At 42.2% G+C, this 25,984-nt stretch overlaps 1 protein-coding gene across 5 annotated transcripts in view; it reads right to left on the minus strand.

Moving 5' to 3' along the window:
* Nucleotides 1-25,984, minus strand: part of arhgap32b (Rho GTPase activating protein 32b) — a 529,550-nt gene that overhangs the window by 323,834 nt on the left and 179,732 nt on the right. Inside the window, exon 2 of one of the 5 annotated variants that reach the window (XM_080214857.1) lies at nt 21,102-21,248. The exons of the other annotated variants lie outside the window; for them this stretch is intronic. The gene's annotated coding sequence lies outside the window, so the exon portion shown is untranslated. The remainder of the gene's footprint in view (nt 1-21,101; nt 21,249-25,984) is intronic. 5 annotated transcript variants of the gene reach the window in all.

Below are 25,984 nucleotides of genomic sequence, written 5' to 3' on the forward strand. Positions count from 1 at the left end.
CAATACAGATAAATAACCAGTACATCTCTTTTCATCACGGTAAATGAGCAATGTGATCCATGGATGTCAGGAAAATTCCCCTACTCTTTGAACAGTTCCATTGCAATGTCTATGCCAACCAAACCGGTAGATGCAATCTCAATTTAATGTCTCATCTGAAATCAGCATTTGTTACAATGCAGCACTCCCTCAGTACTGTACCAGAACTTATGTGCTCAAGTTTGAAGTAGGACTTGAACTCACAATTCTCCAACTCCCAACCATTTCCCAGTGATTTGGAAAAGCAGCCAGCATAACAAGGATCCCACACACGCCGGACATACTCGCCTCCACTTTCTTCCATTGGGAAAAAAAGACAAAAATCTGAGGTTGAGTACCAACCAACTGAAGAACAGCTTTTTCTCTGCTGCCATCAGACTTTTGAATGGACCTACCTCGTATTAAGTTGATCTTTTGCTACACCCTAGCTATAACTGTAACATTGCACTCTGCGCTCTCTCCTTCACTATGAACAGTATGCTTTGTCTGTACAATGTGCAAGAAACAATTCTTTTTGCTATATGCAAATACACATGACAATAATAAATCAAGTCAAAAAATTCAGAGGCTACAGTGCTACCACCAGGCCAAATTGATACTAAAGAGGAAGGAGTTTGGGGTTCTACATAACAAAAAGGAATTCATCCAGTCAGTAGGGCAGGTGGAAGAGAAGGAATCCTATGGCAACAAAATGTAAGCAAATATTGCAGATGCTGTAAATACGCAGTAAGTCAGATGGGCAGCACCTGTGCAAAGAAACCAAATTAACTTTTCAGGTCAACGACATTTCATCAAAAACTGAAGAAACATAAAAAAGCAAAGAATCCATGGCCCTCTCGCCTTATTCTGGAACCTGTTAACCAGTTTATGGAAGCAACCTGCAGTGGGGATCTCAGCATTAACGTGAGAACTGTTCAGGGAATTTAACCTTGATCACAATGACCAAACCTCATTACACAAAGGCTGCAACAGTTTTCAATAATCCATCTGTGTAACAAAATGCCTGTTAGTTAAAAGCTATGCTTCAAGTCCCAGCCAGAATCAGCACTGGACAATACATCCACTGTACCAACTCAAATTACTGACAATGCTCATTAAACATTTCTACAAAAATTATTGTAACACTGGACAAGTGCTTCACCTCTCATTGAGCACATGACAATGCTGAAATTTAAATAACAGTTTTTAAGCACTAATCAGTTATCAACAGCCGGCACTGCAGATGGCAGGTTATTTGATGTTACGTTGAAGTCCTGTACACAGACTGACCTCCAGACTAAATCACATCGCAATTAGCAGAAAATTAACTTCAGCAACTACATGGCCAGAGTTAATTATACAGCACATCAGGTAGAACATGCAAAATTATTCAGTTGCCTCCCGCTCTAACTGCATTTAAAATTATAATCGTTCAGCTCGTGACAGACTTTCATGCAATAATCCTTACTTTTTTTGAGCTTATTTTATTAATTGCTACTGAATAACAGAGTGTAGGTAGCTATTGCTGCAAGTTACTTGGTCTAACAATGAGAGTAAATGTCATTCAGAAAGAATATACTATACAAACTGTAGCAAACGCTTTGGCAGAAGTGCAAACTATGTTGGTATTTGACAGCCATGATGTGGAGATGCTGGCATTGGACTGGGATAAGCACAGTAAGAAGTCCAACAGGTTTATTTGGTAGCACAAGCTTTCGGGATGTTGCTCCTTCCTCAGGAGGAAGAAGCAACATTCCGAAAACTTGTGCTACCAAATAAATCTGTTGGGCTTTAACCTGGTGTTGTGAGACTTCTTACTGTATTTGAGAGGCCAGCATTGGTTTCTCATGTTCCCAGCACAAGTCCAATCCAATGCTGGATGGAGCAGACATACATTTGATTACTAGTAAGATACAAGATATAAGGCTTACACATACCAACATTCACGAGGTTAAATGAACTAAATGGAATATTAGATTATTGCTGAAAATAGACATGTTATCAAAGCTTTGCATCTTGCATTCATCAGAGCAGCTTGCAAGAAGTTACGAACACTAAAGGAAGAATAGTGCATTCTGCTTGAGAAGAGAGTGCTGATTGGTTGGCAAGCGGACTCTGATTGGTGGAGATGTTGCCATGGAGAATTCAATACGGAACAGTTAACTGCCCAGCTTTGTTCACATTCAAACCAGGCAAGTCAACCCAAATCCATCAAGACATTGCCATGGGGAATGAACCAGCAATGGCTGTGCCTAAGTTGTTGGTTAGTTGAAAAAGACACAATGTATGGACATGTTCTTTCTGTATGGAAAGGACATATATGTGGTTTCTAGCATGTCTCAGTGAGCCACACTGCAAGCCTGACTGTGCAAATCAGTTTAAGATTGCCAATCAGAATTGCTTAGCAGATGCTGTCCAACTGCAGAATCACATCTAATATTGGATACTAAGTTTTGAGCCTTGCAAACACCTGTTGATTGGCTATATGGTCAGTATTGTCTGTTGTGAACAGCTGAAGTGATGTGCTATTTGATACAATCGGCCAATCATTGGGATGTATGGTCTATATACCTGGCCACGTACCAGCACTAACAGGATGCTGCCATCAAGCCACAAATGAATAATGTGGTTTATGATATTCAGTGTTAGTGTGATGCCAAGTATATGGGTGGTACATGCCAATGACTGGTGGATTCTATCAAACAGTACACCCTTTGGCCTTTCACAATAAGTAAAGGATTGACCATACCCAATCAGCACATGTCTACAGAGCTCAAAACATAGCATCGAACATTAAATATGATTCTGTGATTGGATAACACCAATGAAACAATCCTGACTGTGTCAAGAATGACACAATTTCTTGTAATTTATAGATTATTTGAGATGATCTATTTAAGATGATCAAACAGGCTCACAGTGTAGCTCAGAGGTATGCTACACATATTCACACATTGTTCTTTGCAGGCAACAGGGGCATGCCCACACATTGTGTTCTTTTCAACTAAAAAACTTGGGATACAACCATTCCCTGGTTTATTCCTCACAGTAATGTCTTTAACAAATCAGAGAAAACCTGCTTGGTTTGAATTTTCCATGACACGTTCACATTCTCCATGGCAATGCTTCTATCAGCCAATCAGCCAATCTCTCCTCACGCAGAATAAATTAATATACCCCGTTATGGTTGGTAATTTCTTCTGAGCTGTCCTACTGAGTGAAAGATAAAAAGCTTTGACAGCATGTCTCTTTTTTCATCAGTACTCAAGTTCCATACTACCAAATAACTATGACATGTTGAAGATAGAATCAACACAACAGTCCTTGAATGAGCCAACATGTGGTGACTTTGGACAGGAAAAGGCTTTGAGTCCATCCAATTCACAACTACCTCTATCACCGATATTCATACACCCCAAATAAGAATGTGCCACATCCTTCCTAACTCCCTAGTGAATCAAACCAATTATTGGTATCTCTTAACTCCCTTCCCTCTACACCTGTTGATAGAGATCCTTTTAAGTTTAAAGGTAGCAAGTGACTTAGAGTTAATTTTTTTCTCCAGGACTATGTTCTGTGAGTTAACAGCTTTTTCTAATCTTTAATCTTTTGAATTGTGTTCACAAATTCTGTACTCACAGTCTTAGTTAAATTAACTGCTTAACTAAACATTCTGTTTGACCCTGAGCTGAAAATCTGACTGCACATCTTTTCCATTGAAACAATTACTTACTCACACTTAAAAAGGAACAGAACAAAGACAAGGAAGGGTGGAGGCAGAAGGGAGAAACAAGGGAGCTGAATGCTCTGTTGGCTAGCTTCCCACCATCCACCCATCATAAAATTTAAATTATTCAAAATTCTACTGTTCATTCCACCCACTTGTCTTTGATTTGCTTTGAGTGGATTTCTTGTCATATGTATTAACATACAGCAAAAAATATTGTTGCTTGTGCGATATACAGACAAAGCATACCACTCATAGAGAAGGAAATGAGAGAGTGGAGAATGTAGTATTACAGTCATAGCTAGAGCATCGAGAAGGATCAACTTAATGCAAGGAAGGTCCATTTAAAAATCTGACAGCAGCAGGGAAGAAGCTGTTCTTGAGTCTGTACATGATCTCAGACTTTTGTATCTTTTTCCCAACGGCAGATGGTGGAAGAGACAATGTCCAGGGTGCGTGGGGTCCTTAATTATGCTGGCTGCTTTGCCGAGGCAGTAGGAAGTGTAGACAAGAGTCAATGGATGGGTTGCTGGTTTGCATGATGGATTGGGCTACATTCACGACCTTTTGTAGTTTCTTCTGGTCTTGGGAAGAGCAGGAGCCATACCAAGCTGTGATAGAACCAGAAAGAATGCTTTCTATGGTGCATCTCCAAAAGTCGGGGAGAGTCGTAGTTGAAATGCCAAATTTCCATAGTCTTTGAGAAAGTAGAGGCATTGGTGGGCTTTCTTAACTATGTATCAGCGTGGAGGGACTAGGACAGGTTGGTGGTGATCTGGACACCTAAAAACTTGAAGATCTCGACCCTTTCTACTTTGTCCCCATTGATATAGACAGCGGCATGTTCTCCTTTACGCTTCCTGAAGTCGATGACCATCTCCTTCATTTTGCTGACATTGAGGGAAAGATTATTGTTGCCGCATCAGTTCACCAGATTCTCTATCTCATTCCTGTATTCTGTCTCGTCATTGTTTGAGATGCACAATACAGCAAACTTCAAAATCAAATTGGAGGGGAATTTGGCCACACTGTATAAGGACTATAGCAGGGGGCTGAGAACACAGCCTTGTGGGGTACCGTGTTGAGGATGATTTTGGAGGAGGTGTTGTTGCCTATTTTTACTGATTGTGGTCTGTGGGTTAGGAAGTTCAGGATCCAGTTGCAGAGGGAGGTGCCGAGGCCCAGGCCACGGAGTTTGGAGATAACTTTCATGGGAATAAGAGTGTTGAAGGCTGAGCTGTGGGTGTCCTTGTTATCTAGGTCTCCCAGGGTTGAGTCCAGAGCCAGGGAGATGGCATCTACTGTGGGCCTGATGTGCAGTAGACAAACTGTAATGGATCCAGGTAGTCCGAAGGCTGGAATTGATTGCCTTTCGAAGCACTTCATAATGATGGAGTCAGAGCCACCAGCCAATAGTCATTAAATGCTTGGTTTTTCTTAGATACTGGGATGATAATCCAGGAACATAAAGTAAATATAACTGATCATGCTGCCTCTATTTTAATCATCCATTCAAACCCCTGAACCAGTTTGTTCCACCTTCAACAGCAGATGAAAAGTGATAGTGGACTTGCTTATCACTAACAAGACATCGCTCAGATGGCTCTCCCGTTTCCTAGCTTCCTGAGACATCCTGGGAAAAAAAACAGTGGCACCTTCTTCCCTGCTGGGGTTGAGGCCATGAGAGAAAAATAAGAAAAACTGAAGTGTGAGAATAACTGCTCGAGATAGTTCAATGTTCAAGCTAGTAAAGTCACTGAAATATGATATTGTATACACATTGCAAAATGATGCATCAGCATATAAACTGGTTTAACTCACTATTTTCATACACAAGCAAACCACACTTACCCTGTGGCAGTACTAGCTATGTTTAACTAAGGTCCTTTTTACTTATTCCCCCTTAATCTCCAGCCAACACCCTCTCTGAGTACATACACCTTAGTATCTCATGATTGAGGGTGATTTGTTTAAACTTCAGTTCGCTGGATACAGTGGGAGGTGAGCTGTGAGGAGGATGTAGAGCTGGTTTAGTGTAATTTGGACAAGCTGAATCAGTGGGCAAAAGCATGGCAGGTGTTATACAATGTGGATGAATGTGAGGTTATCCATTTTGGTAGCAAAACCAGTGAGATAGATTATCTGAATGGCTATAAATTAAGAGGAGAATGTGTAACAAGACCTGGGTGTCCTCGTACACCAGTCACTGAAGGTAAACTTGCAGGTGCAGCAGGCAGTTATAAAAAGATAAATGATGTGCTGGTCTTCATCACGAGAGGATTCGAGGATAAGAACAGGGATCTCTTGATGCAGGGCCTTGGAGAGGCCACACCTGGAATACTGCGTGTAGTTTTGGTCTCCTTATCTGAGGAAGGATGTTCTTGCTAAAGAGGGAATGCAAAGAAGGATGACCAGACTGATTCCTGGGATAGCACGACTGAGGTATGAGGAGATATTGAGTCGGTTAGGATTGTATTCACCGGAGTTTAGAAGAATGAGGGTAGAATCTCAGAAATCTATAAAATTATAACGGACTAGACAGGGTAGATGCAGGAAGGGTGTTCACAATGGTGGGGCTGTCCATAACCAGGGGTCACAGTCTAAGTATACAGGGTAAATCTTTTCCGACTGAGATGAGGAGAAATTTCTTCACCCAGAGAGTTCTGACCTTGTGAAATTCGTTACTACAGAAATCAAATCATTGTATATAGCACTTGGGATCAATGGGATCCAAGGGTATGGGGGGAAGCAGGATCAGGCTATTGAGTTGGATAATCAGTTATGATAATAACAAATGGTAGGGCAGACTTGAAGGCCAAATGGCTTATTCCTGCACCTACTTTCTATATTTCTTGGTCTGAGACAGCTGATAAGTCCAATGTGTATTCTGTAAATTTTGCAAATGTTGTGCAGCTGATGCTTGGGCGATCAGGTAGATAAGCTGCTTGGAAATTTGTGCTCTCTCTCTCTCCAATGCCTTGACTCCACCTTTGTGTGTTTTTGACAAGATACCTCGATGTATTTGATGCTTTCACTATGAACCTTTTACATTTTGGTCAGGAACAAGCCTTACAGCACCAGGGACCTGGGTTCAATTCCAGTCTTAGCTGACTGTGGAATTTGCACATTCTCCCTATGTCTGCGTGGGTTTTCTCCAGGTGCTCCAGTTTCCTGCCACAGTCCAAAGATGTGTAGATTAGCTGAAATGGCCATGCTAAATTGCCTCTTAGTGGTCCAAGATGTGTAGACTATATTAGCCATGGGAAGTGCAAAATGGGGGATCGGCCAGGAGAGGTGGCTAGGCTAAAATACTCTGTCAGAGAGTCGGTGCAGACTCGATGGGCTGAATGGCGTCTTTAGCAATGTAGGGATCCTCACAGCACGCTCATTAATCGGCAGGGATGTTTATTTCACCTCTTTCAGAATGGTTTGAGGGGACCATTAAGACATGTGTTGTCCTCCGGGAAATTCCCTGCCGCAATTGAGCTCGGAGTAGGTAGATCTATCCTGGTGCCCTGCCCACTGAACCCGTTTTGAGTGATTAGAGCCACCATACTGAAGCTTTGGAGAGAATGCTGTTGGTGTACCGTCGTTTTCACTATCAGAGAAGGATCTTATGAAGATCCGCTGGTGGTACTTCTCAAAGGACTGGAGACGTACTTGCTATAGTTTATCCAAGTCTCCAAAGCATAAAGGAGCTTGGAGGGTCACTGCTACATAGCAAACCATGTCTTCATCTCAATTTGAGATCCTGGTCCTCCAATTCTCTTCTCAGTTATACGTCGAGGAAATTTGAGCAAATTCAAGAAAAGTGCAAGGAACAGCACCAACCGCTATACAAGGCCTTTCTCAACCTCACAAAAACCTCTAACTCTCTGTCAAATGAAAAGCCTTATGGAGCACCTTCCTCATATTTCACTGCCCTTAGAAATGTGTCACTCTCCGCTGTCTACACTGTGGTGACATGCAAACCTTGATACTCATCAACAGAGTCACCCTCTATCTCAATGATAAAACAAGACACCATGACACCAACTTTCTTCCCCCATTTTCCTCACTGCAATACTGCACCTCACCTCCAGAAAATTATCTGCAGGGATGGGGACAATCTACAGAACTGACTGCAACATAACCAATCCAAAACCACAAAATCCATAAGTTCAATCCAAAACCAAAACCACTCCAGCTTCAGTCACTGAGCTCCAGTATGCAGGTGATGCGTATGTGTACATTCACTCTGAAACAGAGTTCCGGTATACAAATGATGCTTGTGTGTACGCTCGGTCCGAAACAGAATTTCAGCATGCAGATGACGCTTGTGTGTACACTCACTCTGAAACAGAAATCCAGCATGCAGGTGACACACCACGGGTGTGCCCCATAGACCATAGTGGTTAGCTCACCACCAACTTCTCAGGACAATAAGGAATGGCTAATAGACGCTGGTCTCCAGCGACACTTATATCCCACAGACAAATTTAAAAACACAGGGCACTCAGCTGAAAGAGTCACTTTCCTATCTTGAGACTGAAGCAAATTTCACAGGTAACAACTGGAGTTAAATACTAGACAGCAAAGGCGTCTTGCAGCAGGCAAGGATGAGCTCAGTCATCATCCTGTGCGTATTTTATCATGTGAACAATTTCACCAGATGGTGCATTGCGTTAGAACTTGGATGGTGTTCCCAAATTTAGAAGGCTCATAAAATCCCAGATTTGTGGCAAATCACGTCAAGAAAGGAGGAAGGGAGAAAGGAAGGAAGGAAGGAAGGAAGGAAGGGGAACATTCTCACCCAAGGACGAACCAATAAAATGGGTAATAATTTACCAGAGAAAGCCATTGAAGTAATAAGGGTTGACAAGATAGTCCAGAAAGAGCAGGGGCTAAGTGAGAAACAGAGGCCATTTCCAGTTCTTTATCGAACAATCCAGTTTCCCGATACTGGAAAAATTCCATTTATCCAGGAGCTTAGAGCACAAAATAATTTTCAGAAGACCAATCGACCGAATAAAAGATAATTAATTGTAATGTTTTTGTTATTTGGTTCATTGCACTGGAGATTAGTGATTTGCTTACACAATGCACTGATTGCAGGGGGTAAAAGCCCTCAAAGCTTTGATAACGTCAAGTGGAAAATTCAAAATTCCTGACTCCAAGCAATATCTTTCAAATTCAAATAATTTTTAGTAAAAATCACTCACTTTGCAGCATTGGAAAATTCTATTTCTAATTGTTTACTCATTACACAAAATGGAAACCCAGCATTATACAAACAGATAGAAAAACTTCATGTTGAGTGCATGAAATAGCCTGCTGTTACATTATTCACAACACCATAAACTGGGGTTTTCAAACTGTGAGCTGCAACCCCAATGTAGAGATAGCATTTGGGATCGTGAGCTCTCCCTCCTCCAAGGTAACAATGGCAACTGCAAAGAGACAAAACTCTGACTCATTGGCTGCCTGCTGGCGAATAATGAGCCCAAAGCGCTCCCTAATCTCAGCAAACATGTTTAGCTATGACTCAAAGCGGTAAGAAGTCTCACAACACCAGGTTAAAGTCCAACAGGTTTATTTGGTAGTGAACTTCTGGGGTTTGCCCCCTTCGGCACACACAGCCTTCATACGCTCTGTTTGTGATCAGAACTTCCCCTCACCTGACAAAGGGGCTAACCCTGAAAACGAGTGGCGTTTACTACCAAATAAACCTGTTGGACTTTAACCTGGTGTTGTGAGACTTCTTACTGTGTTTACCCCAGTCCAACGCCGGCATCTCCACATCAGTTCAAAGCAGGCCAGGGATGTTTGTGTGCTGACTCTGACAATATCATCTTTCAGTCTTCTAGATGGTAGTAGTTGTCAGTTTGGAAGTTGCAGCTTGTGAAACCTTGGTGTGGTCCCACAGTGCATCTTGTAGATACACACTCTTGCCACTGTTTGTCAGTGGAGGAGGGATTGAATGTTTTTGTAAGAGGTGGTGATCAAACAGGCTGATTTGTCCTGGATGATGTCAAGTTTCTTGAGTGTTGCTGGAGCTTCAGGCAAATGGAGAGAATTACATCACACCCCTGACTTGTGCCTTTTAGATAGTGGAGGGGCTTTGGGGAATCAGGAGGTGAGTTACTCATTACTGGATCCGAGCCTTTGACTTGCTCATGCAGCCATGGATTTTATATGGCAAGTCCAGTTCAGTTTCTTCTGGTCAATAATAACCTCCCAGATGTTAGTACAGGATTCAGCAATGGAAAGGCCATCAAGGGGCGATGGTTAGATTCTCTCTTGTTGGAGATGGTCATTATCTGGCACTTGTATCGTGTGAACTATACTTGCCAGCCCAAACATGAATATTGTTCTGGTCTTGTTACAGTTTGGACATGGACTGCTTCAATTTGGGAGGAGTCACAAATAACGCTGAAAATTGTGCAGTCATCAGCAAATATCTCCCCTTACGATGGGAGGAAGGGCATTAATGAAGCTGTGTGCGCGCATCTGCACGTGTATGTGAGCGTGTGCGTATATGGTAAGGGGTGGGGGAAAGGGTTGATTATTATGCACGCAATGGAGGTGAATTACTGTTGCGGGACTGTAAGGGGAGAAAAGCTAAATGGTATTAAGGGAGGGGAGAGGGGCTGATTACTGTGTGTGGGAGATGAAGGGGAAAGGGGGCTGATTACTGTGTTTCTGCAGGAAGAGAAGGGCTGATTACTGTGTTTCTCGGGGGAGAGAGGGACTGATGATGGGGGTGTTTATGGTGGGAGAGAAAGACAGGCTGATTACTGTGTGGAGGGAGGGGAGAGAGGCTGATTACTACGTGTGGGGTAGGGGAGGGGGCTGATTCCAGTGTTGGGGAGGGATTGAAGGGGAGAAGGGATCTTCACTCCATCTTACGTCACTGGAGAAAATGGAATGTTTGGTTGAAAGTTCTTTAAAACACAGATTTTCAATTTTGTCTGATGTACGTTGATCCATAAAAAAAAATTTAAGGTCAGTTACGAGATTCGGACGTTGCTGGTTAAACCAGCATTTATTGGCCATCACGAGTTATCGTTGAGAAGGTGCAAACTTTTAATAATTATATACTGAGTGTTAACAATCTATTGACTATTTCATTTTTGCTGACATCTGGGGTCATATCAATTTTCAAGTGTTAAAATGGGGTTGCGTTGGAAAATAGTTTGGAAGCAGTGTAAATGGTCCATCTGCAACCTCCACATTTATTACTACACTAAATGATTGCCACAATTAACACAACCATGGAATCTACATAAACCTTGCTGCACCGGGACACTCAGATCCTTCTGTACCACAGATTTCTGCAATCTCTATTTAAACAATGTGCAGTTTTACTATTTTTCTGGTCAAAGGGACAAGTTCACATTTGCCCACATTATACTCCACTTGTTAAATTTTGTCCACTCATTTATTACTTTTAAGCGTCCTTATGTCCACTTCACAACTTTCTTTCACATCTATCTTTGTGTCATCAGCAAATTTTGCAAACATATATTTGTCACCTTTATCCAAATCATTGATCTAGATTATAAACGGTTGAGCTCCAGCACCAATCCGTGTGACACGCCACTCATCACGCCTTGCAAATCTGATAATGAGCCATTTATGCCTAATCTCTCATGTCCTGTTAAAACAACCAATCCTGTAGCCATGTTATTATGTAATCTTCTACTCATTAACTCAAATTTTGCATGCAACCTTTGATGTGGCTTCATGTCAAATGCCTTTTGGAAATCAAAGTACATCACCCAATCCTGGCCCTATCTCTGTCATTTGTAAATGTCTTTGACTAACTTTAAGATATTAGTTTCAGACCCATGTTTCTCACCCTCAAACTGAATGCAAAATTAGTCATGTTATGATCACTCTTCCAGAGATGATACTTTACTATAAGATCATTAATTAATCCTGTCTCACATGACATTAGTGTCCCTTTAAGAGATTTTTTATTTTGAAACCATGATCTCTGCATCTCTCAGCCTTAGTTGATGTCATTGTTGGGAGGAGAAAAAGGAAAAAAAACTGTAGGCAGGTCAGATGGCAGGGTTGTTTTTAGTTTCAATTTTGACCAGGTTTGAGGTTTTTCTTTAAAAAGGGAGCGGACATCAGACTGAATGCAGCATCTCTTCTCTCTCTGCCTTTTAGCTGAAAGCCTTCATGGAGTAGAAAATCTGTTGTTGGGGCCTGGCCCACAGTCTCTCTGGTGCTTTGGAAAGCTGTTTTTCCTTCAAACTGCTCTGAGTTACAGGAATATTTGACTGCAGCTTCATAAGGAAAAGAATCGATAGCAGTATCAAGTGAACATTAGTCAGTGCTGTACTAAACCTGTGAAAAAGGGTTTTTTGTTTTCTGTGGGCTTTTGTTTTAATTGAAACACATCAGAGATATTCATTAAGATGTATACATTTATAGTGGCTGTTTTGTTTCATGTTTGTAGTTGATAAAAAGTTCTTGCTAATTTTCTTACTATACATGTTAACTATATTCTTAAATAAACTTTTTTGATAAAAGCTCTCTACTGGGTCATTTGAATCTCACCTGAAGTGAAGCATCTCATACTTATCCTAGCCAAATTCAAGATGCAAGACTTATAATTTGGCAGGCTTCATTAAACACTTCGAAGTTTCTACCTGAGCCATAACACTCATTAAACATTTTCAAATCTAAAATATCCTGTTCCTTGGATGGTTCTTTCATGTACTGTTCTAAGCATACACTCTGAACTTTTCCCCTAGGCTACGTTTGCCAAATGTCTTCGTTCAATCTACGTGAAATTTGGAGTCACCATAATTATTAAAGCATATTTCTCACAAGTTCCTGCTAATTCTTGATTTATACTCTGAACCACAATGAAGTTAATGTTAGGTGCCTATGGACCATTCCCACCTGTGACTTTGCTCTCTTGCTACTTCTCAACTCAACCTACTGTCTGAATACAAATAATCAGAACAGAAGGCACACCAACAGCCACAGAATTTCTCCAAACAGAACACACACTCTCTGAGCAGAGTGAGAGAACAAATACTTTTTAAAAACTGTTTGATGTGACAAAGTGTCAATCATTGTGTTGATAACGCATTTGCAGGTGGCGTATTCTGATCACAGATTGCTGCATTGAAAATGTGCCTAGGATCTTCACAACCCACTGACAAGGTGCACTACAGCTTGCTCAGAATCGGCACTTTTTCTAACACCAATCCTCACTTTCCTTTCCCATGTGAGAACTTTCACATTAATCTTTCGTACATTTTGAAGGAACAAATCTATCTCCTGTTAACACTTACCAAGTGCATCCCCAAACTGATCTGTTAGGCACAATCTTACCTGAGAAGTCTTCTCTACTGTGAACAGTAGTGTAAGTACAATGACAGTTTTTAGTGTGGGTTGGGTGGGCGGATACACAGTGGGAAAACAGACAGGTTACATTCAAAACTCGCCCACCTCAACTGCATTTTAAACAACCAAGGAAACAGATTTCGGAGCAGAAAATTGCAACATTGAAAGGGTGCTTTCTAACCGAGAAGGGACCATTTGTAAATTATCAGCGCTGGCAGCATTTGTACCAGAGAAGCAAAAGACAGCGTCAGTGAAGGCTAGTCTGAGAGCTTCTAGAAAGCTTATTTATGGCAGGTTGCAGCAGCAGGGTCAATCTACATGCCAGTCACATCTTGAAAATTTCACCAATTTAGCAGTAAGTGCACAAGCTGTGAGCAGTATGGAGATTAGACAACTGATAAAATCAATGTCCAATACAACTTGCACTTTGTTGAGACCATCACCAGGTAACTGGATGGTCTGCAATATGTGCAAAAATTCAACTTGACGTGAAAGCTCTTGTGTAAATATACGTGTGTGAAGCCAGTGAGGAGATTGAGTGCCCTATCACATTCCCTAAAAACTCAACCTAACACAGGAACCACTGTACCATTAAAGATTCACGCATGGAATTTAGTCCTATGATCTCTGCTTTTCACAGTAAGAAGTCTAACAACACCAGGTTAAAGTCCAGTAGGTTCTGCTTTTCAAGCAGAGTTCTATTAACTCATCAGTTGCTCATATGGTGCTACAGAGTAAGCAGGAGTCCACATTCTAGAAAGGCAGATGGATTGGCACATTGTGACGTAGAACATTGCAGGATGCAACAGTGCATGGTGTCGTCGGGTTTCATCAAACACCCACAGATTTAATGACATCAGGCACTCAAGTAGACCTGTGAAAACCAAATTCCTATGTCAGCAGGCAATGCAATTGCAGAGGACATCACAATCCAACTCCATGATGTCCTCAGGCTGTCCACACAAGCACTTTGAAGTGAATGGAAAAGAGGTCAAGAATCTACCGTAGGCTGTCAGTTATATTTCTACTTCAAGTCAGCAATTTGAGGTGCAGCTTGTTAGTAGCATTGCGCTCACGGCGCATACAGCCTAGGCATCTGTTTGGGGTCTGCTTATATTTCCTGGTTTTAGTGAATAATACCTAGAGTATTGTGTACATTTTCAATCTCCTTAGGACGAAAATACTTGCACTGGAAGCAGTTTATAGAAGGTTCACTGTTCTCATTCCTGGGAAAAAGAGACTCGTCTTACAAGAGGAGGTTAAACAGGTTAGGTTTATGTTCATTGGCATCTTTGATTTATTATTGCCACATGTATTAGTGTACACTGAAAAGTATTGTTTCTTGCGTGCTATATAGACAAAGGATACCGTTCATAAAGAAGGGAAGGAGAGACTATAGAGGGTGTAGAGAAAGATCAACTTAATGCAAGGCAGGTCCATTCAAAAGTCTAATGGCAGCAGGGAAGAAGCTGGTCTTGAATCTGTTGGTGCGTGATCTCAGACTTTTGTATCTTTTTCCCGAAGGAAGAAGGTAAAAGACAGAATCTCCGGGGTGCGTGGGGTCCTTAATTATGTTGGCTGCTTTGCTGAGGCAGTGGGAAGTGTAGACAGAGTCAATGGATGGGAGGCTGATTTGTGTGATGGACTGGGCTACATTCACGCCCTTTTGTAGTTTCTTGCAGTCTTGGGCAGAGTAGGAGCCATACCAAGCTGTGATACAACCAGAAAGAATGCTTTCTACAGTGCATTTGTAAAAGTTGGTGAGAGTCATAGCTGACATGCCGAATTTCCTTAGTCTTCTGAGAAAGTAGAGGCGTTGGTGAGCTTTCTTAACTATAGTGCCGCAATGGAGGAACCAGGATAGTTTGTTCATGATCTGGACACCTAAACATTTAAAGCTCTTGACCCCTTTCTACTTCGTCCCTGCTGAAGTAGATAGGGGCATGTCCTCCTCTACACTTCCTGAAGTAGACGACAATCTCCATTGTTTTGTTGACATTCAGGGAGAGATTATTGTCACTGCACCAGTTCGCCAGATTCTCTATCTCATTCCAGTACTCTGTGTCATCATTTGAGATCCGATTCATTACGGCGGTGTCGTCAGCAAACTTGAAAATCGAATTGGAGGAGAAACAGGCCACACAGTCATAGGTGTATAAGGAGTATAGTAGGGGTGGAAGGTGTTTGCACCGATGTTGAGGACCATCATGAACATGGTATTGTTGCCTATCCTGACTGATTGTGGTCTATGGGTTAAGAAGTTCAGGATCATGTCGCAGAGGGAGGAGCCAAGGCTCAGGCCAGTTCGAAGATGAGTTTCATAAGAATAATAGTGTTGAAGGCTGAGCTATAGTCAATAAAAAGGAGTCTGATTTAGGAATGTGGAAGAATGATTGGCGATTCTTATTGAAACATGGGTTTCTGAGGGGGCTTGACAGTGCAGATGCTGAGAGGATGTTGCCTCTCATTGAAGAATCTAGAATTAGGGGGCACTGTTTCAAAATTAGTGATCTGAGATGAGGAGGAATTTCTTGTCTTAAGAGTGCTTTCAGCCTTTCAAATTATCCACTCGAGACTTCAGTGCAGGCTGGGTCATTGAAGGCTAATTTGGATAGGTTTTTGATCAACAGGGAGTTGAGTGTTAGGACAGTGGTGTTAAGGCCCCAATCATATCATTCTTACTGAATGGTAGAGCAGGCTCAATGGACCAAATGGCTTCTACTTTTGTAAAATCCCTGATAGCATTACAGCGGGTTAAATGGAAGCCCGCTGGAATGACCCCACCCCACATAAACAACTAGTGTTGGATTGCTTGTCTACATGTGAAGGAAAACTCATGTGTTACAGGTGACAAAACACTGATGCCATTCACCAAATGTTGATATAAGAACATAAGAACATAAGAAATAGGAGCAGGAGTAGGCCATCTAGCCCCTCGAGCCTGCCCCGCCATTCAATAAGATCATGGCTGATCTGTCGTGGCTCAGTTCCACTTTCCCGCCCTCTCCCCATAATCCTTAATCCCCTCGCTTATCAAAAACCCATCAACCCGCGTCTTAAAAATATTTAGCGAGGCAGCCTCCACCACTTCAACGCGCAGAGAATTCCAGAGATTCACCACCCTTTGAGTGAAGAAGTTCCTCCTCAACTCCGTTCTAAACCGCCCCCCCTTTATCTTGAGGCTGTGCCCCCTAGTCCTACTGTCCTTTCTGAGCGGGAAGAGTCTCTCCACCTCTATCCTATCCATCCCATTCATCATCTTATACGTCTCAATGAGATCTCCCCTCATTCTTCTAAACTCTAACGAGTACAAGCCTAGTTTATTCAGCCTCTCCTCATAGCTCAACCCCCTCAACTCCGGTATCAGCCTAGTAAACCTCCTCTGCACTCCCTCCAAGGCCAAAATATCTTTGCGCAGGTGCGGCGCCCAAAACTGCACACAGTACTCCAGCTGCGGCCTCACCAATGCCCTATACAGCTGCAGCAAGACCTCCCTACTTTTATATTCAATCCCCCTCGCTATGAAGGCCAGCATCCCAATCGCCTTCCTGACCACCTGCTGCACCTGCAGGCTGGGTTTTTGCGACTCATGCACAAGGACCCCGAGGTCCCTCTGCACCGTCGCCTGCTGCAGTTTTTCGCCACGTAAGTAATAGTCCTTCCTACCATTCTTCCTACCAAAGTGGACCACCTTGCACTTGCCAACATTAAATTCCATTTGCCATTTCCTGGCCCATTCGCCCAGCCTATCTAGATCCTTCTGCAGACTCTCCACACCCTCCGCACAATTTGCCGTTCCCCCAATCTTGGTGTCATCAGCAAATTTCGACACCCTACACTCGGTTCCCTCCTCCAGATCATCTATATAAATGGTAAAAAGCTGAGGCCCCAGCACCGACCCCTGGGGCACTCCATTAGTCACCATAATTAGTCATGATAAATTAACCCTTAGTGCCAGGGGGATTAGCAGGGTAAATACATGGGGTTATAGTGATAGGACCTGGGTGGGAGTGTTTTTGGTGCAGAATCAATGGGCCAAATGGCCTCCTTCTGCACTGTAGGGATTCTGTATAAGAGGATGCTTGGTGGCACATTGGTTAGCACTGCTGCTTTGTGGCACCGGGGACCCACTGTTAGAGCGCTGGTGCAGACTTGATAGGCTGAATTGATTCCTTCTGCACTGGAGGATTGTATGTATTCTATGTAATAGACTAACTGGAATTTCGAGTGCTGGATAATAATCTACAGAAGTCTAAGCTGTTGACTGTTAAGAAGATAAACACCATTGCATACACATGTGAGTGTTGCACACACACATCTACATGTGGGTTCCTGTCAGTTGGCTATCCCTATTACAGCCGTAAGTTCCACCATGCTGCCTCTGCAGCTCCAAAGAGGAGTCTTACTGGACTCAAAACATTACCTCGTTTCTCTCTTTACAGATGTTACCAGATCTGCTGAGTTTTTCCTGCATCTTCTGTTTTCATTTCAGAGTTCCCAACATTCTGTAGTATTTTACTTTTACTAAAGTCCAACCATTCTGGCTACAGGGCTATATTTAATCTCTGCTAATACTTCCCTTGTTTACCCTTGGTAACTGTAATGGAACTAATTTCTTTGTACCACTACCCAGTGTACCAATACAATTTGCATTACAGATTATAGAATTAAAGGTTTACAGCATGGAAACAGGCCCTTCAGCCCAACTTGTCCATGCCGCCCATTTTTGTTTAAACCCCTAAGCTAATCCCAATTGCCTGCATTTGGCCCATACCCTCTATACCCATCGTACCTATTTAACTATCTAGCTGCTTTATAGAGTCATAAAGGTTTACAGCATGAAAACAGGCAGCAGTGCTAACCACTGTACTGCCTTGAAGACAATATTATTGTAGTTGCTGTTTCATTACATTAGCCCTAAAGTTATCCTTCCCAGATCAATGTAGGTTGAGCATTTTAAAATCAGTCCCAAAGGATTATCAGCTCTTGCAGTGAGCACTGATGTTCCAGCATCTCGATTTAGATGGCAAGGAAATCGTACTGGAGGGAATTGCCACATTTGCAACAAGGCTAAAACATCATTATGAAGCAGTCAATGGATTATCACTGTTGGCTGTTGCTGTCAGGCAGGACATGAGTTCATGACGTTGCAGAGCAAGGTTAAGGAGACTATTGCATTGGGCATGTGTATAGGCAAGCCAGTCCCAGAACTCAGGAATATTTGGAACCAGCTAAATTTCACGGGGAAGATCAGGCATTTTTGGGAGCATGTTTGGCTTGCTTCTCAACATTGGTGTTCTCGGGTTGTTAGGAAGGATGACCACCAGGAAACTCAATATGCTCAAGTATATATCATCCTGGCTTTTCAGAGCTCATCAGTGATGCTTATGCTGTTGGTCTTTGGGAAAATATCTGTTGGTGTTACTGTACAAATGTGGGTAGGCCTAACTATGGTTCATGGAGGCATTATGTATTTTGATGAATGCAACATCAGTATTATAATTTTCTATTTCAAATCACAACTGTGCATCTATTTATAAGATACTTCAAATAAAAGGTGGTTCAATGAACTTAGGAAATCTCAAACAGATAATTATCTCCTTTAACGCATACTATCCTAGAATGCAAAAGAACCTTTGTAAGCAATTATCAACCGTAACCGACTACCATTGGGCCAGCCAAAAGAACCTTTGAATGAGGTGGAATCTCAGCAACCCAGACTACAGTTTAATAGCTGATGCTCAAAGATGTGAAATGCAAATCAATTACATAACCTCACTGATCTCAGCCTCTTAATCCAATACTTTTGGAACTGAAGACTAATGCTTTGCTGAGCCTCTCCGTTCTAAATATTTAAAGTTTTCAACTTACACCCAGAGTCTCATAAATACAGCATCAACAATACCATTTCCTATTTCAAAGTACAATAATGTCACTTACGATAATGCTCAAAAGCAGCTCATTGCCACTGAAGATCTAAATGTCTCACCTCGAAGTCAGGTTAAGACAACTAGATGTGAGGAAACAGCTATCTTTATTGATAGTGAAGCAGCACAGCCTCAAGTTAGAGATTCAGCACAACATTTAAAAGGTTTAGAACCTCCATAACTTGGTTTTGTTTTCTGCCTCCATGAACTGTAGTTAGACCTACCCACATTTGTACTGTAACACAGAAAGGTATTTTCCCAAAGACCAACAGCATAAGCATCACTGATGAGCTCTGAAAAGCCAGGATGATATACACTTGAGCATACATCTCAGTTTCCTAGTGGCCATCCTTCCTAACATCCAAGAACAGCAATGTTGAGAAGCAAGCCAAACATGCTCCCAAAAATGCCTGGTCTTCCTAGTGAAATTTAGCTGGTTCCAAATATTCCCAAGTTCTGGGACTGGCTTGCCTATAAGCATGCCCAATGCAATAGTCTCCACAACTTTGCTCTGTAACGTCATGAACTCATGTCCTGCCTGACAGCAACTAATATTAACAGTCAACAGTGATAATCCACTTCATACTGATGTTTTATTAGCTTAGGGGTTTAAAAAGAGCGGCATGGACACGTTGGGCCGAAGGGCCTTTTTCCACGCTGTTACCTCTATGATTCTATAACCTTGTTGCAAATGCAGCAATTCCCTCCAGTACGATTTCCCTGCCATCTAAATCACAATGCCAGAACATCAGTGCTCACTGCAAGAGCTGATAATCCTTTGGGACTGATTTTAAAATGCTCAACCTACATTGATCTGGAAAGAATAACTTTACTTTAGGGCTAATGTAATGAAACAGCAACTACAATAATATTGTCTTCAAGGGCAGCACAGTGGTTAGCACTGCTGCCTCTCAGCGCCAGGGACTCAGGTTCAATTCCAGCCTCGGATGACTGTGTGAAGTTTACGCACGCTCTCAGTGTCTACCCGTGTTTCCTCCAGATGCTCCGTTTCCTCCCACATACCAAAGATGTGCGGGTTAGGTTGATTGGCCATGCTAAATTGCCCCTTAGTGTCAGGGGGATTCGCAAGGCAAATACATGGGGTTAATGGGGATAGGGTCTGGATGGAATTGTTGTCAGTGCAAACTTAATGGGCTGAATGGCCTCCTTCCGCAATGTAGGGATTCTATGATTAAGTCCAATTTAGCAATGGACAAAATTAGTTTAAAAAACAAAACGTGATTAAAATTCCAAAGGTAAAGATCAAGCAAGTTCAGAAACAAAAATAAAAGTCATTATAAGAGGAATCATGAACAATCACTTTCAGCTCCTTCATCAGGCAGAGTTCAGTGAGAGATGAAGGTAGACATTTTCAAGGAATAAAGGTGTCAAGGGACTAAGATCTCACTCTATATTGTCATGAGAGAAAAAGTAAGATTTCCTCATAGCTAACCCAAATCCCTCTGCATCCTCTCATCATGTGGATAATAAGCTTTTTTCAATTCTCCCTGTCAAAGTGGACAATTTCACATTTGCCCGCATTGTACTAGATTTGCCAGAACTTTGCCCACTCACTGAACCCATAGCCGTTTGTAGCTTTTTTACTCATCTTCACTTTACTTTCCCCTTGAGTCGTCAGCAAATTTAGCAACCATCTTTTTCCAAGTCATTTATAATTGGTCCCAGTGGCACACCACTCATTACGTATTGCTAGCCATAAAAACAGCCATTGATACCTATTCTTGGTTTCCTGTTAGCTAGCCAACAGTCATCAGTCTCCACCAATTTTACCCACTATACCATGAGCTTTTATTTTTTGCAATAACCTTTGATGTGGCGCCTTATCATCCTTTTATTCACAGCACATAACTCCTTTAAAAAAACTCCAATAAATTGGCTAAATGTGACTTCTCTTTCATTAAACCATGTTGACTCTGTCTGATTGCTCTGAATTTTTCCCAAGTGCCCTGCTATAACATATTTAATCATGGCTTCTAACATTTTCCCGATGATAGATATTAAGTACAAGTCTCTAGATGTTAGCGAGGAGGGCTTTTCTGGATTGACTGAACTAGATGTACCTTTGTTGTGTCCGATGCCAAAGCTGACACCAGGTGATCCATCCAGTTTTAGTTTTTGGACTTTGTCAACATCCAGTAGACAGAATTGGTCTGAGCGCCTCAGCACACAGTTGGCGGGATATTCTGGAATGTGGCTTTAAATCAGCCCTGACAAAGATTAAAAATGTACATGTCACACCTAAATATCATTGGTTTGCAGCTCCCAAATCATCACAAAATAAGGAATACAAATGGAACACCATTTTGCCACAAACGCAGCAGGCACCAACAGGAGGTTCCTTGTCTCCACTAGTTAAAAACATCACATTTTAGCCATCAATGAGTTAGCAAGCTGAGTTTCTCAGTCACCCAATGTAAATCATCAATGCAATCTATTCCCATTTTCCTGTAGAAATTTTCCCTAGACATTGACAAATAGTTACTGTGACAGCCTCAAACAGTTACTGGCATAGCCTCAAAATAAGGGCGGGGGCGGGGAACGACTTTAGAACGGAATCGAGGAGAAACTTCTTCACTCAAAGGGTGGTGAATCTCTGGAATTCTCTGCCCATTGAAGTGGTGGATGCTACCTCGTTGAATGTACTTAAGTTATGGGTACATAGATTTCTGATAGACAAGGGAATTAAGGGTTATGGGGAGAAAGTGGGAAAATGGAACTGATCCACTTCAGATCAGCCATGACCTTATTGAATAGCAGGGCAGGCTCGAAGGGCTAGATGGCCTACTCCTGCTCCTATTTCTTATGTTCTTATGTACCGTGGGTGACTTCAAAATAATATGCTGTATGTGTATATGAACAAAGAACAAAGAACAACCCAGCACGGGAAACAGGCCCTTCAGCCCAACGAGCCCGCGCCGCCGCATCACCCTACACCTATTCTACCCTGCATGTCTACGAATGGAACCCTACTCAGTCAGATTCAGGGAAGAAATAGTGTCAATTTGGTAAAAACCGATTAGCCTAAGAGCACATCTTTGGGGTGTGGGAGGAAACCGGAGTGCCCGGAGGAAACCCACGCAACCACAGGGAGAATGCGTAAACTCCCACAGACACCGGCCCAAATCCATGTGTCTGCACAGCTAGCAGTGCTAGTCACTGAGCTGTTGCGGCGCCCGTCTATCGGTCCAGGATCAAGCACACACACCAACATGAAGTACTAGGCCACTCCTGGAACTTCCAAGAGCAGCCCACGCACGACCCGCCGTGTGCATGCCCCTCGTTTGACACGAGGTGGACCTCCACCTGTGGAATAAAGACAAAAATATTAATCTTACAGCCTGCCTTTCCGGTGTCTCCCGAGGTTTAACCCTATTTAATAGCCCCTACCATACCCCTCCATTCTCGTTTCATTCATGTGCCTATCTAACTGCATCTTAAACGAGTCCAACGTTCCTGCCTCCACCACCCTACTCGGTAGCGTGTTCCAGACCCCCACAACTCTCTGCGTAAAGAACCTTCTTCTCACCTCCAAATTATACCTCTCCCCCCTCACCCTTAAATGATGACCTCTCGTGTTCGTACCCAGTCTAGGGAGCAGTCTCTCACTATTAACTCTATCTATTCCCTTCAGTATCTTATATACTTCTATCATGTCCCCTCTCAATCTCCGTCTTTCCAAGGAGAATAGTCCCAGTTTCTTCAACCTCTCCTCGTAACCCAGTCCCCCCATACCAGGCAACATCCTGGTAAACCTCCTTTGCACCCTTTCCAGAGACTCCACGTCCTTCCGGTAGTAAGGTGACCAGAACTGGACGCAGTACTCCAAATGCGGTCTAACCAACGTTCTGTACAACTGAAGCATTAGACGGCAGCTTTTATACTCTATGCCCCTTCCTATAAAGGCTAACAATCCCATAAGCCTTCCTAACAACCTTCTCCACTTGTGACGCAACCTTCATGGATTTGTGAACCTGCACTCCCAGGTCCCTCGGTATGTCTATACTCCTAATCGGCCTACCTTTTATCACATAGCTCCTCTCTGCATTATTCCGTCCAAAATGCATCACCTCGCATTTGTCAGGATTAAATGCCATCTGCCACCTATCTGCCCACTGCACCAACCTATCTATATCCTGTTGTATCACCTGACAATCCAGTTCCGTACCCGCCAACCCTGCCATCTTGGTGTCATCAGCAAACTTGCTGATCACACCACCTACGCCCTCTTCCAAGTCATTTATGTAGACTACAAAGAGGAGAGGTCCCAGTACTGAGCCCTGCGGCACACCACTGGTCACTGGCCTCCAGCCCGACAAGGTCCCCTCCACAACTACCCTCTGTCTCCTATTTCCCAGCCAACATATGCTAACACTCCATCCTGCAGTACAAACAAAACCTTTCTATAGCATCAGATTGTACTTCAGAAGCACAATAGGCACTAGCATGTAGTGCCTTAAATCCTACACATGCTTGCCGCATCCATCTCACGATCAATTTCCAAAGGATATTTACAGGTTTGTGATAAAAACTGTTCCTTTACTGTTCATAGCACAGGAAATCACTAACTTCTCATGCTGAAATTTATTTTATGATGGATTAACTGATTAAAGATTTAATTTATGATGACTTCTGCAATATAACAGAATATAGAGATCAAAGTGCCAGGGGACATGACTTAAAGGAGCAGTGTTTCTCAATTGTGATCAATCCTAACCTTCTTTGGAATTTGACTTAATGAGAAAGAATGTGTTTTTAAATCTTAATTTAATTTTCAGTTTTAATTTGCTGTGAATGTAAATCCCAGTGGCACATTCTCTGCCAGACTGAGTTAATTTGGCAATTATCCAAGGTGTCGTCAATGCCCATTTATAGCGTGAGATCAAAGTACTGAACTGTTGTCAATGATGTAAACCAATCCAATCTCATTAAACAAATGTTGCTGTAATTAATAGATAATAGGGAAAATAATCAGGTTTAAGTGCCAGCAGAAATCAGACAGGGACCTAAAAATTGTAATTAAATATATCAACGAAGAATTGTTGATATTTAAATATCAAGGAGAAATTGTTTAGAGATAAAAATTGTTGCAAAAACTCAGCATGTCCAGCAGGGTCTGTAGAGAGAGAAACAGAGGTAATGTTTCGAATCCATGTGATTCTTCAGATCTGAAGAGAGTACCTCTCCCCCTACCTCTCCTCAGTTTTGAAGAATCATACTGGATTTAAAATGTCACTCTGTTTCTCTTTCTGCAGGTGCTACCAGATATGCTGAGTTTTTCTTCCCCCAGTATTTCATTTTTATTTTTAGTTTCCAGCATACAAAGTTTTTGCTTTAATTTTAGAAATTATTTCAAAATGGCTGAAATGTATTTCAATCTGACAGTCGTTCAGAAATTTGAATCAACCATTCATATAGTCGCATCTTTAAAATTTCCTTGTCATCATTTTTAAAGGGCTGGCCTGCTCTTAAGCAACTTATAAATAACTTTGGCATGAGGCAAAAACAACCCCGTATACCCTAAAGGTGTTGCTTCACATGACATCATTACTTAAAATAGAGGGCAAGACCATCAAACACTGCCGTCCAATTGCACTTTGAATGAGATCCATCTTTTTACAAGCTCTGCTGTTGTAAAGTGTTCATCAAATCAGTTTTCAACTAAAGAATCATAAGCAGCAGAGAAACTAGATGGCAACATTAATTCTAACAATTCCATCTGATTAGGTGTCCTGTCCCCAGCAGTGTTCCTGTCAATCAATTCATCCCGGACACTAAACTGTCAAAGATGTCCAAAATGGAGAAATTTTTTTTATTAATTGACAGGAAGTGGGAGTCGCTGGTTAGGCAATCCCTAGTTGCCCTTCAGAACATGGTGGTGAGCTGCTTTTGATAGTGTAAACATACCTGAATTATACAGCCTGTAGCTAAGCTCATTCAAAACGTGCTGTTCGTTCATTGATTGACGAAGGAACAGCATGTTCCGAAAGCTTGTGGCGATTACTATCAAATAAACCTATTGGACTTTAACCTGGTGCTGAGAGACTTCTTACTGTGTTTACCCCAGTCCACCGCCAATATCTCCACATCAGCAGTGCAGGGGGCAGGGGTACAATTGATCTTAATGTCACCAGGTTGAGAAGAGAAAAATCAAAGAGGGTTCTCATTCCTGATATTAACAAACCAACTCTGCTTGGAAACAAGCAAATGTGATATTGGGCGGGGCCAAGTTAACACTTGACTGTGATGCCACCAACATTCACTATGCAGGTTTGTACTTGAAGAATAACCACTTCTCTGAATAGATGTATCACATGTGGCACATTGCAGTTGCACTCAGGAAGAGGAGGATTGTTGGATAGGCACATGGAGCACACCAGAATGATAGGGAATGGGATAGCTTGATCTTGGGTTCGAACATAGCTCGGCACAACATCGAGGGCCGAAGGGCCTGTACTCTGCTGTACTATTCTACGTTCTATGATGGATTGGCTGACCTAGCTTAAACTGCTCCTTACCAGAGCCACAGAATGGAAAAGGCAACCTCAGTATGCATAAATGGAACAGAACCCTTAAAGAAATCTATTAAATGCTAGCCAGCTTGAGCTCAGAATGGTAGATTTTAACTGCCCAATCTCACAATTGTTTTGAGGATATTCAACATCCCAAACTACTCAGAGCTTAGGGACAAAAGGAGTCAAATGATGTACATGGATTTAGGAAGTAAACCTCTATGACTCTGAGTGGGAAAAGTCATCAGTCAACAGAAATGGATATGTATTTGGCTAAGAAGAATAAAGTGAAACAAGATTACAACGGAGGATGAAAAGCAGAAAACAAGAAGGTACTAAGTGGGGTGCACCCGATCCTGGTACTGTGGTGCAGGCAGGTTCAATTAAGCCATTCAAAAGGGAATTATTATCCGGAAAGGAAGATTGTGCAGGAT

Source organism: Carcharhinus amblyrhynchos, chromosome 29, assembly GCF_965287045.1.
Source record: "Carcharhinus amblyrhynchos chromosome 29, sCarAmb.v2.hapA, whole genome shotgun sequence".
Taxonomy (NCBI): domain Eukaryota; kingdom Metazoa; phylum Chordata; class Chondrichthyes; order Carcharhiniformes; family Carcharhinidae; genus Carcharhinus; species Carcharhinus amblyrhynchos.